Raw genomic sequence first — 13,348 nt, forward strand, 5'->3', positions numbered from 1 at the left:
ACGAGTGGATCAGACACAGCAGTGCTGCTGGAGTTTTTAAACACCTCAGTGTCACTGCTGGACTGAGAATAGTCCACCAACCAAAAATATCCAGCCAACAGCGTCCTGTGGGCAGCGTCCTGTGACCACTGATGAAGGACTAGAGGATGACCGACACAAACTGTGCAGCAGCAGATGAGCTATCGTCTCTGACTTTACATCTACAAGGTGGACTGACAAGGTAGGAGTGTCTAATAGAGTGGACAGTGAGTGGACACAGTGTTTAAACACTCCAGCAGCACTGCTGTGTCTGATCCACTCAGACCAGCACAACACACACTAACACACCACCACCACATCAGTGTTACTGCAGTGCTGAGAATGATCCACCACCCAAGTAGTACCTGCTCTGTGAGGGTCCATGGGGGTCCTGACCACTGAAGAACAGGGTAAAAGGGGGCTAACAAAGTATGCAGAGAAACAGATGGACTACAGTCTGTAACTGTAGAACTACAAAGTGCACCTATATAGTAAGTGGAGCTGATAAAATGGATAATGAGCGTAGAAACGAGGAGGTGGTCATAATGTTATGCCAAACAAGGGTCATCTGCTCTAATATACAAGGAATTCTGAACTGAGTCCAGTCGCTCATTGAAAATGGACATACTAATCAGTATAATAAAGTCAGATATGCTGTGTTGTGGATGCCGGTATGATGGTCAATCAGTACCACCACGCTGGTTACGCAGCTGAACCAGAACCAGAACAGCATAAACCGGCTTAGACCAGCTTAGACCAGCATGGAGTTCATGGTGGTCTTTTTATTCAGCAGGGAAATCTAAAAAAACCGACATATGAAAAACTCAATACCCTAAAATGAGCCCAATAAAGTACATTTGAAGTAGTGTTTTTCCTGCATTAATACACCTGATTCAGCTTGTTATCAAGCCCATAAGACAATTTAAATACAATAATCTGAATAATCTTTGGCGTAAAAGGCTACAGTCCAACTTCAGACTCCAAAGTTTAGCACAGTCAGGCCATTGTACTGTAAGAGGTCATTACTCTGATTGCCTAGGAAAAATAAAGTAGTTGTTGTTGTTGTCATTCACTTTAGCAGCTCTTTAGCTGCTTTTTAAAGCTAGCTTTAGCATAGCTAATTATTTTTACCTAGATAGTATCTTTGCTGTAGATGATAGTTTAAAGTTTGATATACATATTTTTTGTTTATCCAAAGCCAATAATGGCTTTATCTCTCTGATGGAACTGATAAACAGCCCAATCATTTAATTCATGTTGAGATATCAAATGAAAGTAGGCAGGCGTATGATAGGCCACGTATTTATTAGCAGTTATTAGTATTAATTTCGGTATGCTAACCTTTTTTTACAATGGACTGTGCTCCAGCTTTTTCATACAGTCAAACTGTACATTACACCAAAAGATCAAAGGTTTGTGGAAACATACTGAGAACAAGAATCAGCCGTTCAAAAAGACTAGACAGTGATTAGCTTGGTGCTACTATTATTAAATAAATCCATTACAATTACATTATTATTAACCATAAATCTGTGCAGAATACTTTTTTACAGACTTGACTATTTTTAGTTTATTTTGTGTGATTTTATTAAATATTAAAAAATGATAAAATATTCAACATCACCAACATCAAGAACCATTTATTTAGCTGTTTTTCTAAAAATTAGCACGTTAGCACGTTTCCACACGGTTTTTGTCGATCTCTGAGTTTTACAAAAGGTTTTCAGTCACTTTTTTACGAAGTTAACCCCTCAAACTCTGAGAATGCCTGCTAGATGGGTTTGCATCTAGTGCTAACTCAGATAGAAGAGAGCTAGCTTAGCCAGCGGGCCAACAGCTCCACACACCATACTTGGCAATTCATTAGATCTGGGGTTCTGAACCTTTTGCAACTCATGGACCACACACTGTTAGTAATAAAGGTTCTGTTCAGGTACATTTTTCATTCATCAAGGTACAAACAGTGTAAATGTTCCCTCAAAGGTACAACAGTGAATTTAAGGTCTGATTGTGAACCTTAAATAAGTTTTTCCAGGTGAAAAGTTCGTATTTGTACCTTTTCATAACCGAATGTTTTAAAACAGAACAGTAAAATAAAAGCCTGGAGGCGAGACGGGGTGTGTGGAGTCAGTACAGCTTAGAAACATATCATTCAGTGGATTATGGTTCAGTTATGTTCCCTGACTAAAGGTACTGAGGTGGACCCTTGAGGGTTCCACCCCAGTGACAGTTTAGTACCTTTATTTCTGAGAGTGTACAACTGACCACAAAAGCTTTAAATTATTTTTAAATGCAAGACAATTTAGCACAAGAATTAAGGGACCCTATCGAAATTCACTCCACTGTGTAATCACACAACACAATAAACACCAAAAGGTCCAGGATTTCTCTGTTTGTAGCCAGATATCCATGATGGATGAATTCCAAACAATCAAAAAGAGAAATATAAACATATCTAGCTCTCTGTGTTAGTGATGCGTTTTGCAAAGAGACAGATCTCGGGACTCACACGCCACAACCCCCCCCCACTCACTCATGGTGTTCCTCGCCGGACCTTGTCCTTGCTCGAAACTCAGGCCCCACCTTCCTGCCGGCTCTCGCGGCCGCCATCGGGGCCCGGTGGCCACAACACTTATGAAACATGAAATGAAACATGAAATTTTGTTTTAAAAAACAAAAATGAAATAAAAAGTGAGCGCCAGAGCCCCCCTAGCAGTATTACCTGGCTCACCGGGGGCCACGGCCCATAGGTTGAGATACATGTTGAACAGAAATTTGACACCTATTTCAACTGTTCTTGCCAGCTGCTAACTGCACTGTCCAACCATCACCATCATTAGCTAGGCATGCTGCTGTTTAGCTGCTGAGGCTTCAGTGTAATTAATGTAGCCTCAATGTAAGACTATAAGTGATTTCAGGACCGTTTCCACTGATCCATTCATCAGGAAATGTGCACACAATGGAAAGGGCAGTTAGCATTTTCAAAACAAAATCGTGGAAAAACACAAAAGAAGCTAAGAAATATTTGTTACCAGCGAATATTAAAAGTAATGTGAGGTAATTAAGGCAGGGATCAAAGGATTAGCTTCCTCCCTTGTTTTAAAACATCTGCCCCTCAGGCTGGAACGGATATCAGGTGAACAAAGTGTCATCAGTGACTAAGACTGCGGATGTGAGATGAAAGAAGAGAGGCAGATAAGAGTAGATAAAACGACAGCAGCTTTGGTCTTTCCCCACTTTACACAACACACCGAAAGACGCTGTTAAACAGTGATGCTTGTGCTATAATACACTGCAAACCACTTCGTGTAGGCGAGTCATATTTACACATTCAATACTGTGCAAAAGTCAAGGATTTATTGAAGTTCATTTATTTGATTTCCTGCCAAAACAGCCATTAAGTACAAGTTATTCATTTTTCAGGAGATCAGGCCTAACATTATGACCACCTCCTTGTTTCTAGACTCATTGTCCATTTTATCAGCTCCACTTACTATATAGGTGCACTTTGTAGTTCTACAGTTACAGACTGTAGTCCATCTGTTTCTCTGATACTTTGTTAGCCCCCTTTTACCCTGTTCTTCAGTGGTCAGGACCCCCATGGACCCTCACAGAGCAGGTACTATTTGGGTGGTGGATCATTCTCAGCACTGCAGTAACACTGACGTGGTGGTGGTGCGTTAGTGTGTGTTGTGCTGGTATGAGTGGATCAGACACAGCAGTGCTGCTGGAGTTTTTAAACACTGTGTCCACTCACTGTCCACTCTATTAGACACTCCTACCTTGTCAGTCCACCTTGTAGATGTAAAGTCAGAGACGATAGCTCATCTGCTGCTGCACAGTTTGTGTCGGTCATCCTCTAGTCCTTCATCAGTGGTCACAGGACGCTGCCCACAGGACGCTGTTGGCTGGATGTTTTTGGTTGGTGGACTATTCTCAGTCCAGCAGTGACACTGAGGTGTTTAAAAACTGCAGTGCTGAGAATGATCACCCACCCAAATAGTACCTGCTCTGTGAGGGTCCGTGGGGGTCCTGACCACTGAAGAACAGGGTAAAAGGGGGCTAAGAAAGTATGCAGAGAAACAGATTTTCAGGATGATAAAAATCTTTCCCTTCTGATAAACAACTATTAGACAACACAAAAAGGCTACAAATATAACAGCCTGAAGTATTAAATCTAATATCTTAATGCAAGAGCTGTGGTTGTTGGTATTATGTTTACTGTTACTGTCTATTTTACTGTTTTTTGTCTATCTGACTAGCTTTTCACTGTACTCTGCAGTTCTGTGTCAATGAGAATACAGTAGTATTGAATTGGCCGGCCTTTCTGTCCCCGAACCCTAACCTTAGTGTTACCTCACACAGGACTCTATCAGCTGGACCTGAGCCCGAACTGATAGTCAGAGCGGATAAGATCAAAGTGTGAGGTGTAAAAACACGAGCAGGTGAAGTACGAGTCAGAAAAACGCGAGCTGTAAAAACCTCTCTGACAGTGAGTGATGACCTGCAGGCGTCTCTGATTTCTGAAAACATCTGATCTCAAACTTGACAATTGGTCAAGACAAGACAAGAGTCCAATGAAGCTGAGTTATCGAGAGGTTTTATGAATGTCCTGCCTCTGACTTTTAGATGGTCGTTTCAGGCTTTACAGGGCGACTCGCAGCAGCGCACCCTCACCATGTTTTAGATCTTACATGATGCAGCTTTAAATGAAAACAAATTGTCTCAAATTGTCTTGCAGTTTTAAGTTGTGCTGATGTTTATTTTTTCCCAGTGTTTCTATAATTATAAGAAAATCTGTAATCATAGGAATAAATTGCCCAGAATTCTGAAGTCTGTTTTAAAAATAATCAAAATTCTATGTTGATTTAGAAAGTATTTGTCCCAGGTGGTTGCTAAGATGTTTGTAGGCCATTGTTATGGTGTCCTAGGTGGTTGCTAAGGTGCTAGGCCATTACTATGGTAGCCAAGGTGGTTGCTAATCCATTGCTGTGTTGCTAAGCTGTTTGTAGACCATTGCTGTGGGGTCCCAGGTGATTGCTAAGGTGTTGCTAGGCTATTACTACAGTAGCCAAGGTGGTTGCTATGCCATTGTTATGGTATTCCAGGTGGTTGCTAAGCTGTTTGTAGTCCATTATTATAGTGTCCCAGGTTGCTTGGTCATTACTATGGTAGCCAAGGTGGTTGCTAGTTCATTGCTGTAATTTCCCAGGTGATTGCTATGGTGTTGCTAGGCTATTACTGCAGTAGCCAAGGTGGTTGCTAGGCCATTGCTATGGTATTCCAGGTGGTTGCTAAGCTGTTTGTAGACCATTGCTGTGGTGTCCCAGGTGATTCCTGAGGTGTTGCTAGGCCGTTACTATAGTAGCCAAGGTGGTTGCTAGTCCTTCGCTGTGATATCCCAGGTGGTTGCTCAGCTGTTTGTAGACCATTGCTGTGGTGTCCCAGGTGATTGCTAAGGCGTTGCTAGGCTATTATTACAGTAGCCAAGGTGGTTGCTAGGCCATTGCTATGATATTCCAGGTGGTTGCTAAGTTGTAACTAAGCAGTGGCTGTGCTATCCTAGGTGGTTACTAAGGTGTTTGCTAGACCATTGCTGTGGTGTCCCAGGTGATTCCTAAGGTGTTGCTAGGCCATTACTATGGTATTACATGTGGTTGCTAAGTTGTAGCTAAGCAGTGGCTGTGCTGTCTCAGGTGGTTGCTAAGGTATTGCTAAGTCATTGCAAGGTTACCCAGGTGGTTACTAAGGGCTGTTATCACACTTGTGGTGACATAAGATGAGTTTGGCTGAGTGAGGTGGAATAAGAAGTATTAACATTACATATCATATAAGTGGTGTTGGGCATTATTTATTTCTGTGTTTAAACAAACACTGTACATTCACCAAATCGAGTCAAATCAGTCAAAAAAGCACAAGCAACCTATTCAAGTTTAGCCATCCTGCAAAGTTTCATGGTTCTAGCTTGAAAGCTGTAGTAGAATAGTAATAAGAAGGAAACAAAAAACAGCAAGTAAGTAAGGCTTTTTAGGCCAATTTAATTAAGGCATCAAATCCTAAGATTCAGGCTTTTTGGTTGTTCCTTGTCCGTAAAACAACTTTACAGCTTACAGTTAATCGCTCCAACCTCGCCTGCCCTGTATGTAGCTAATAGCTATGACATTAGCACACGATAAGCATTAATTGACTACTGTACCATTCACGGTCTGTTCCAGCAGGTAAAAACAGGATGAAACGTGAAAAGAGCCAAGTTACATAATCACAGCTATTGCACATTTTAACCAGAGATAAAGCAGACTGTCGTAAAGATATCTTAATTATTAATTAGTCAGTGAGACGCATTTGGCTGTAATCCTGCCCTTTCGTTAAGAATGTAGCTTTGCATTTTTTGTGCTCCTTTCATCTGTTATCACCAATCCTGTAGTCTTTCTTACTTTCTCTAACCCCCCCATTCCAGTACAGTATGTATTTTAATAGCGGGGTGTTATAAACAGAGTGATAACAAATAACTGGGCCTCATCCATGTACTTAACCACTGTGGTCATAAAGATTGTGTGGATGCAAGGCCCACATGACTGATAAGAACCAACAGGAAGGGCAGCAGAGCAGAATTATTAACCGGATTGGTTCAGTTTAAGCCTGACAGCCTGATTTCTTTATGTTCAGTGCATTTTCAGGGTGGAATCATACAAAACTCACAATGACTATTAGAGCAAGGCCTTCACTTTGGGCCATAAATGTCACGTTGGGCCTCTATGATGATGCTAATTTCTGCTAGAGTTCCTGAGGGATTTCTAATACTATGTTAGTGCTAAGTTAATGCCGGGCTACAAACACATTTTTAGCCTGTTTTACATTTATTAACGGTAACACTTTATTTGGATGGTTCACGGTAGATGCACAGTCTGCCTTTCAATAACATTCAACTAAATACCCATTGGTTAATTCTTTCATTATGTTGGTAGTTAATCTAACATTTAAGGCCTTCAGTCGAGCTCCTGAAGTCTAACCAATAGGAGAGCTCGCTTGGCTGTATCTACCTACATACCATGGGGCAAACAATCCTGACTGGACAGATTTTCTTTAGAATTTAACCCTTTTATTTCTGAACAAATTGTGACAAAGATGTGACAAAAACAATATTAAAACTAGAGACTGATGTCTTATTATCACTGTATATGTCCACTACTGATGACTTTCATTAAACTGTCAAAAGAGCTTAGTAATGCAAAAAGCTTTTTTAGTGTTTAGTCTATTTGTTAAATAATTCTATATTTACCAAAAATAATCAAATCAAACTGAATAGTGGGGAACTTCAAGATTGCACAGTGCACTGTACTGTTTCATAAATAATGAAAACAAAATTGAATTGTAGGCAGATCATGGTCTTATGTCTTTGAAAAAGTTAAATCTCTGAAATAAAATGAATATAAGCAGAACTATTTCTGTTCAGTTAATATGTAATAGCTAATTGCTTACTTCATGATTGTTTTTCTGCACACTTTTATGTCTTACATTGTAATTCTTTACAATTTTTATAATGATACGAATTTGATTATACAAAAACTCTTCATTCATCAATGTTTTACGTCCACAGTCTTTGAGCTGCTTCAAGCTGTATGGTCTGAAGCCACCTGAGGCCACTGGTAGTCAGAGGCTCCTGGGCAAGTGACCCCACTGGCCCAGTGAGTAACTATAAATATTCTTACATAATTATAAATAAATCAAATTAAATCATGGTGAAATTTGAGATTTTTACAATGCATTTCGTCCCTAAACAGTTGTAACTGTTCAGATAGCAGTCAGAGTTTTACACAGCACGATTTATGTTTTCTCATCACACAAACAGATGTAAAAGAAGGCACGGCTCGATGTCAAATGATCTCAAAATCAACACTGTACTGATAAAGATATGATAACAATAGTAGCTAATTCACTCACATTCTTGCAAGACCGAGTTTTGACTGAATTCTCTATCAATCATCAGATTCATCCACTCAGGGAAGGGGTCCAAAGAACAACCCATATTAAAAAATGTACTTGCATGCAGTTACACATTTCCACCAGAGAGGTCTCCAAATCCAAAACATTGCACAGTGCAGTACATGGACTCAGATCGCACAGCATTTAAGTATTTCTTATCTGTGATTGAATCAAATTGAAAGGTTGTAAAACTTGAGATTTCATAAGACACTGAATCATCTCCTAAAAATCATAACTGAATCAAACAGTCAAGAGGTTAAGAGGGATTTACAGCCCTCATAATTGCTTTAACGAGCTGCACAGTTTATTATCTGGACCATGATTAGAGGTGATGTGATCATAAATCTACAAGTAGTCCACTTTTCCTGATGAAGACAGGAGCACCTGGCGAATAAAATGTAGGATGTGTTGCCATGTGCAAAAGTTTAGGCGCCCCAGGGTCAAATTTGATGTTTTGTTGGTTTCCACATCCTCTACAAGGAACAACTTTAAATATGGCCTTTTTCTGAAACTTTTAACACATTTCTGGAATATGAAGTATAACGTGCCATAACTTTTGTACAGGCCACATTTTATGTTTCATTTTGTTTCCATCCTCTCTGCTGAAAAAAAAATCACCATTATTAAAAGTTTCTGTTGGTTCCTGGTGGTGTCCAGCAACCATTTGATAGGTTTCCTAATTGGATCTAAAGGTGTCCTACAGAAAATTAGTGGTCTCTAAATGGCAACCATTAAGCAGATTCCGATTAGAAAGCAAAACCATCAGGTTTTAATCCTAATGCTAATCCTAGGTTCTAATCCTAAAGGTCTCTCTTTCAGCAGTGCTGATAAATTTAGCAGATAAACAGCAGTCGTGCATTAACATGTGCAGGTTGTGGATTCTCTGTAGAGCAAAAATGTCAAAAAAAAACAAACCATTTGACCGGGGGTGCCAAAACTTTTGCACATGACCGTACAGGGAATGTGTTTGCCTTTCAAAAGATACCAACTTTAATGGAGTGCCTGGAACAAGATAAATACAGAAAACATTGATCCTGCCCCCTCAAGCCTCCCACCCACCCTGGAGAAGATCACATGTTTGGGTTGGCAGTTGAACATGTGATTGGTGATCAATGTGCTTGTCAATGGCAATGACCTAACATAGCCCACTGATACTGAGAACAGGAGTGTTTCTGCGGTCAGCGAGTTTGAAATGCTGCCCGAAACGTTTTCACAGCATGCTGATGAGCTTCTGAACTGCTTTATTGGTTTTGCAGATGCATCTACGGTGGCCTCGCAACGCCACCCGGGAACTTAATGCTGGGACATGTCAGCTTATACGGAGTAAATCGCTGTTATATTTAAACTAATATGTTGCCTGATGTATTCATTACACATTCGTTTTCTCACAATTATTGCATAATTAACCAGTTCATAGACTTCCGCCTTCATATAATGCTTTATTTGAGTGCAACCTACATAGAGACTTTATGACACATGCATTGAATAACATTTATAAAGCAATAGTTTAGTATATATGAACAGCTTATGTCAGTATTCATAACGTTTTATGAAGTAAACTGCATTGTGTTGACACAAAATGCCCTGAACTGCAGTGATAGACGTTGATCCTATTTATAACACTGCTAAGAAGCATTGTTTCCAAGTAATGGAACTTCTAAGGCAGAGGCCTATTTAAGAACGCCATATACACTACATGGCCAAAAGTATGTGGACACCCTGCTTATTAAGAGTTCAGGTGTTTCAGTGACACCCACTGTTGACAGGTGTATGAAATCAACCAAATCAGTCTCCATAGAGAAAGACCGGCAGTAGAATGGGTCATACTGAAGAGCTCAGTGACTTTATACGTGGCCCTGTCATAGGATGCCACCTTTGCAATTTGTGTCCTGCTACATCTTCCCCAGTCAAACGGTGAAACGGAAGCGATGAAAAATCATCTCTCCTCTGTTGAGTTCCAAACTCCCTCTGGAAGCAACGTCAGCACATGAACTCTGCATTGGGAGCTTCACGAAATGGGTTTCCACAGCCGAGCTCACTATAGCCAAGATCACTATATGCCAGAGGTGGGAACAAGTCACTAAGGCCCAATCCCATTTCTTCTTTTTACCCCTACCCCTTGTTTTCGAGTGTCACCCTAACCCCTTGGAACTGAGTTACAAGCAGTAGTGGTTGAAATCTTGCCCTATGAAATGAGACCCTCAAATAAAAAAAATTTAAAAAAACATCACTTCATTAACAGCTACAGCGCTGCTCTGTAGGCGACCCTGCCCATCTGCAGTGATAGCAGAGGAGGGTAAAGTTCAGCTCCTCACTGCTGGGCTTTAGTTACATTTAGGATATCACATGCCTTGGAAGGGGGGCAATTATTTATTATCGCCCACCCCTAATTCTTTGGTGATATGAAGCTGAAGTCAGATATTCACCAGCTTCTTGTTCAAACTTTCCCTTTCCAACTTAAATTGTGCAGCAGTTACATTCTGTCGCTTCAGGCGTCAGAACTGCTGGACTATTTAAGGTGGTACGGGAAAGTTAGCTAGCTAGCCACCGAGACATTAGCATGCTATAAGCATTTTTTATGCTTGTTATGAAGAAAACGACCATAATACACTGAAACAACATTAAACTGGATAAAACAGTGATTATCGTAATTTCTTAATGGAGAAAATTCTCACATTTGTGGGTTTCTTTGGTCTCTTGTTCAGCCGTTTTGCCGGTTTTTCTTTTTCCTCATAACAGTCCATTTGGAGTCCCTGAAAAAGCTCAGTTTGGAGGGCCATGTAGCCGCTAACACTTCGCCCTACCCCTCTATCTCAACAAAAATTAGGGACACCCTAAACCTACACGTGAACGCACAAAACAGAGGGCTAAGGGCTGAGTGGTAGGGGCGAGGGGTGAAATGGGATTGGGCCTAAGTTACAAGTAACAAGTAAGTCTTGACACTCGAGTCCCGAGTCAAGTCCCAAGTCAAGATAGTCAAGTCTCAGTTCAAGTCCTGAGTCAGTACAAGCGAGTCTCAAGTCGAGTCCCAAGCCAATAGTCCTAATTTTCAAGTCCTAAACAAGTCTTCAGCTAATTTAAGGCCACAACACTGAATATTGGTCACAGTACTGTAGCCTTTTCATATTAATTTAATATATTAATTTTTCATTGTTTGTTTTTTACCCTTCCACCTAAAAAAATAAATCCATGGTACACAGACAACCACACTTTTAAAAAGGATGGTTCTTCAAGGGTTCTTTAGTAAAGAAATAGCTCTAAAAAGAACCATGAACACTCAAAGAACCCTTTTCATGATTAAAGTGTTCTTTGCATCATGAAAGCCTTCTTAAGAATGTGCTGTAGATGGTTCTATATAGAACCTTTTGATAAGCGTTCTATAGAGCATCCAAAAGGCTTCTTCTATTGTTACGATGTCAAGCTTGTAACACTAGGAAACCCTTTTGGATGCTCTATAGAGCCCTTTTCAAAAAGGATATATATAGAACCACCTATAGAACATGCTCCACCAATCCGAAGAACCATTTCATGATGCAATAACCCTTTAATAATGCAAAGGGTTCTTTGATTGTTCATTTTATTTACTAAAGAACCTTTTAAGTGCAATTGTTTTTAAGAGTGAGTGATAGACATACTGGCATACACAAAGATACACATGAAAAGAATTTTAAAAGTACAATTGAACTTAATTAAAATAAAAACTTTATATTTGAAGATAAATTCTGATGATTTTTGGGAACATTGGGTGCATTAAAACAAAAACTAGCTCACCGCTAAAAACAACCACTAGTTTGAACTGAATTTAGACAACAACAGAAACCAAAACGACCGAGCTGAACAAAGTTTACAGAACAGACAGTGATATGATGGTGAATGTATGAAGCTGAAGTTGACTTTTTTCGCCAGCTTCTTAGTCGAATTTTCCCTTCCACCTTAAATGGTGGAGCAACAAATTCCAATACGAAGCTGGCAAATAAGAAGTCAACACAAACTTTGTGGTGAACGCTGTACTTGTTTTACCTGCAGAAGCAGTTAAAATCAGTCAAATAGCGAGAGCCGTGTTTATTTTGGTCTTAAGTTTTGCTCACATGAGGAAAATGGTCAGTTCGCCTGGGGAGTTTCTCCAGTAAGAGTTTAAGCGTTGAACGAGGGCTTATTGATGCTGACACTTCACTTGTTTCCAGTGTATGGAGGCGAACTTGAGCTCTAACGCTTTAGTTGTCTTCCAAAATAAAATAAGCCGAGCATAAACCCAGTAACGGACATCTGACGGTGTTGCTGCACATTCAGTTTACGGCAGAAAACAAAAACGTCCACATGAAAAGTAACCGACTGCGTAGCCATCTGCAGTCAGACTCTTCACGTTTCTTCCACTTTGGGTTTCGAGTCTTTCTAAGTCCGTCTCGAAGTCCGAGTTGCAAGTCATCAAATTTGTGACTCGTGTCAGACTTGAGCCCAAGTCATACGACTCAAGTCCGACTCAAGTCACAAATTTGATGACGAGACTCGGCTCGAGAAAATCGTGAAAGACTTGCAACTCGACTTTGACTTAAACACCAAAGACTCGGACTTCGACTCGGACGTCAACCTATGCACAATGCCAAGCGTCGGTTGGAGTTGTGTAAAACGCCACCACTGGACTGTGGAGCACTGAAAACATGTTCTCCAGATTGATAATCATGCTTCACTGCCTGGACAAATCTGGGTTTGGCAGATGCCAGCAGAACGCCACCTACTGGAATGCATAGCACCAACAGTAAAGTTAGGTGGAGGAGGGATAATGGGCTGGGGCTATTTTTTGCTCATTTGCATACATATTTTCCCACAAGCAAATATTCATGGTGGATAAAATCCCCAAGTCCTTTACTAGAATGAAAAGAAAAATTAGTTTCTAAACGAATCGACAAATAGAGGGGATCGAACATGACCGAATAAAAGTACATTAAAGTTACGAACGCTTCTTTAATCTTCTGTAAGGGCAGCATTTCAAAGATTTGAGGCAACATATGTTTTCATAGTAAAATAATCCAGGTGGGCCACGAAAAATACAGTACGAAAATCAGTTCAGTCCTAACTTACTTCAGTCGATGTAATTCAAGGTTTCTGCGTACCGTGTGGAATATATTAAGTAAATATGTAAAATAAATCAAAATAATCTGAATTGGATAACACCAATACTCAAAGTGTCAAGAAAACACAGACGCTTATTTAATAATAAGTAGGAAAGTTTAATTCTTAGTGTAAATTTTTTCACATTTTTTTAAACAACTAAGTCATTAAGTGTCATTAAACATACAATTATAATATAGGCTTTCACACATGACCATAAAAAACTATAAATTATAAA

Source organism: Colossoma macropomum, unplaced genomic scaffold (genome assembly GCF_904425465.1).
Source record: "Colossoma macropomum unplaced genomic scaffold, Colossoma_macropomum, whole genome shotgun sequence".
NCBI lineage: Eukaryota > Metazoa > Chordata > Actinopteri > Characiformes > Serrasalmidae > Colossoma > Colossoma macropomum.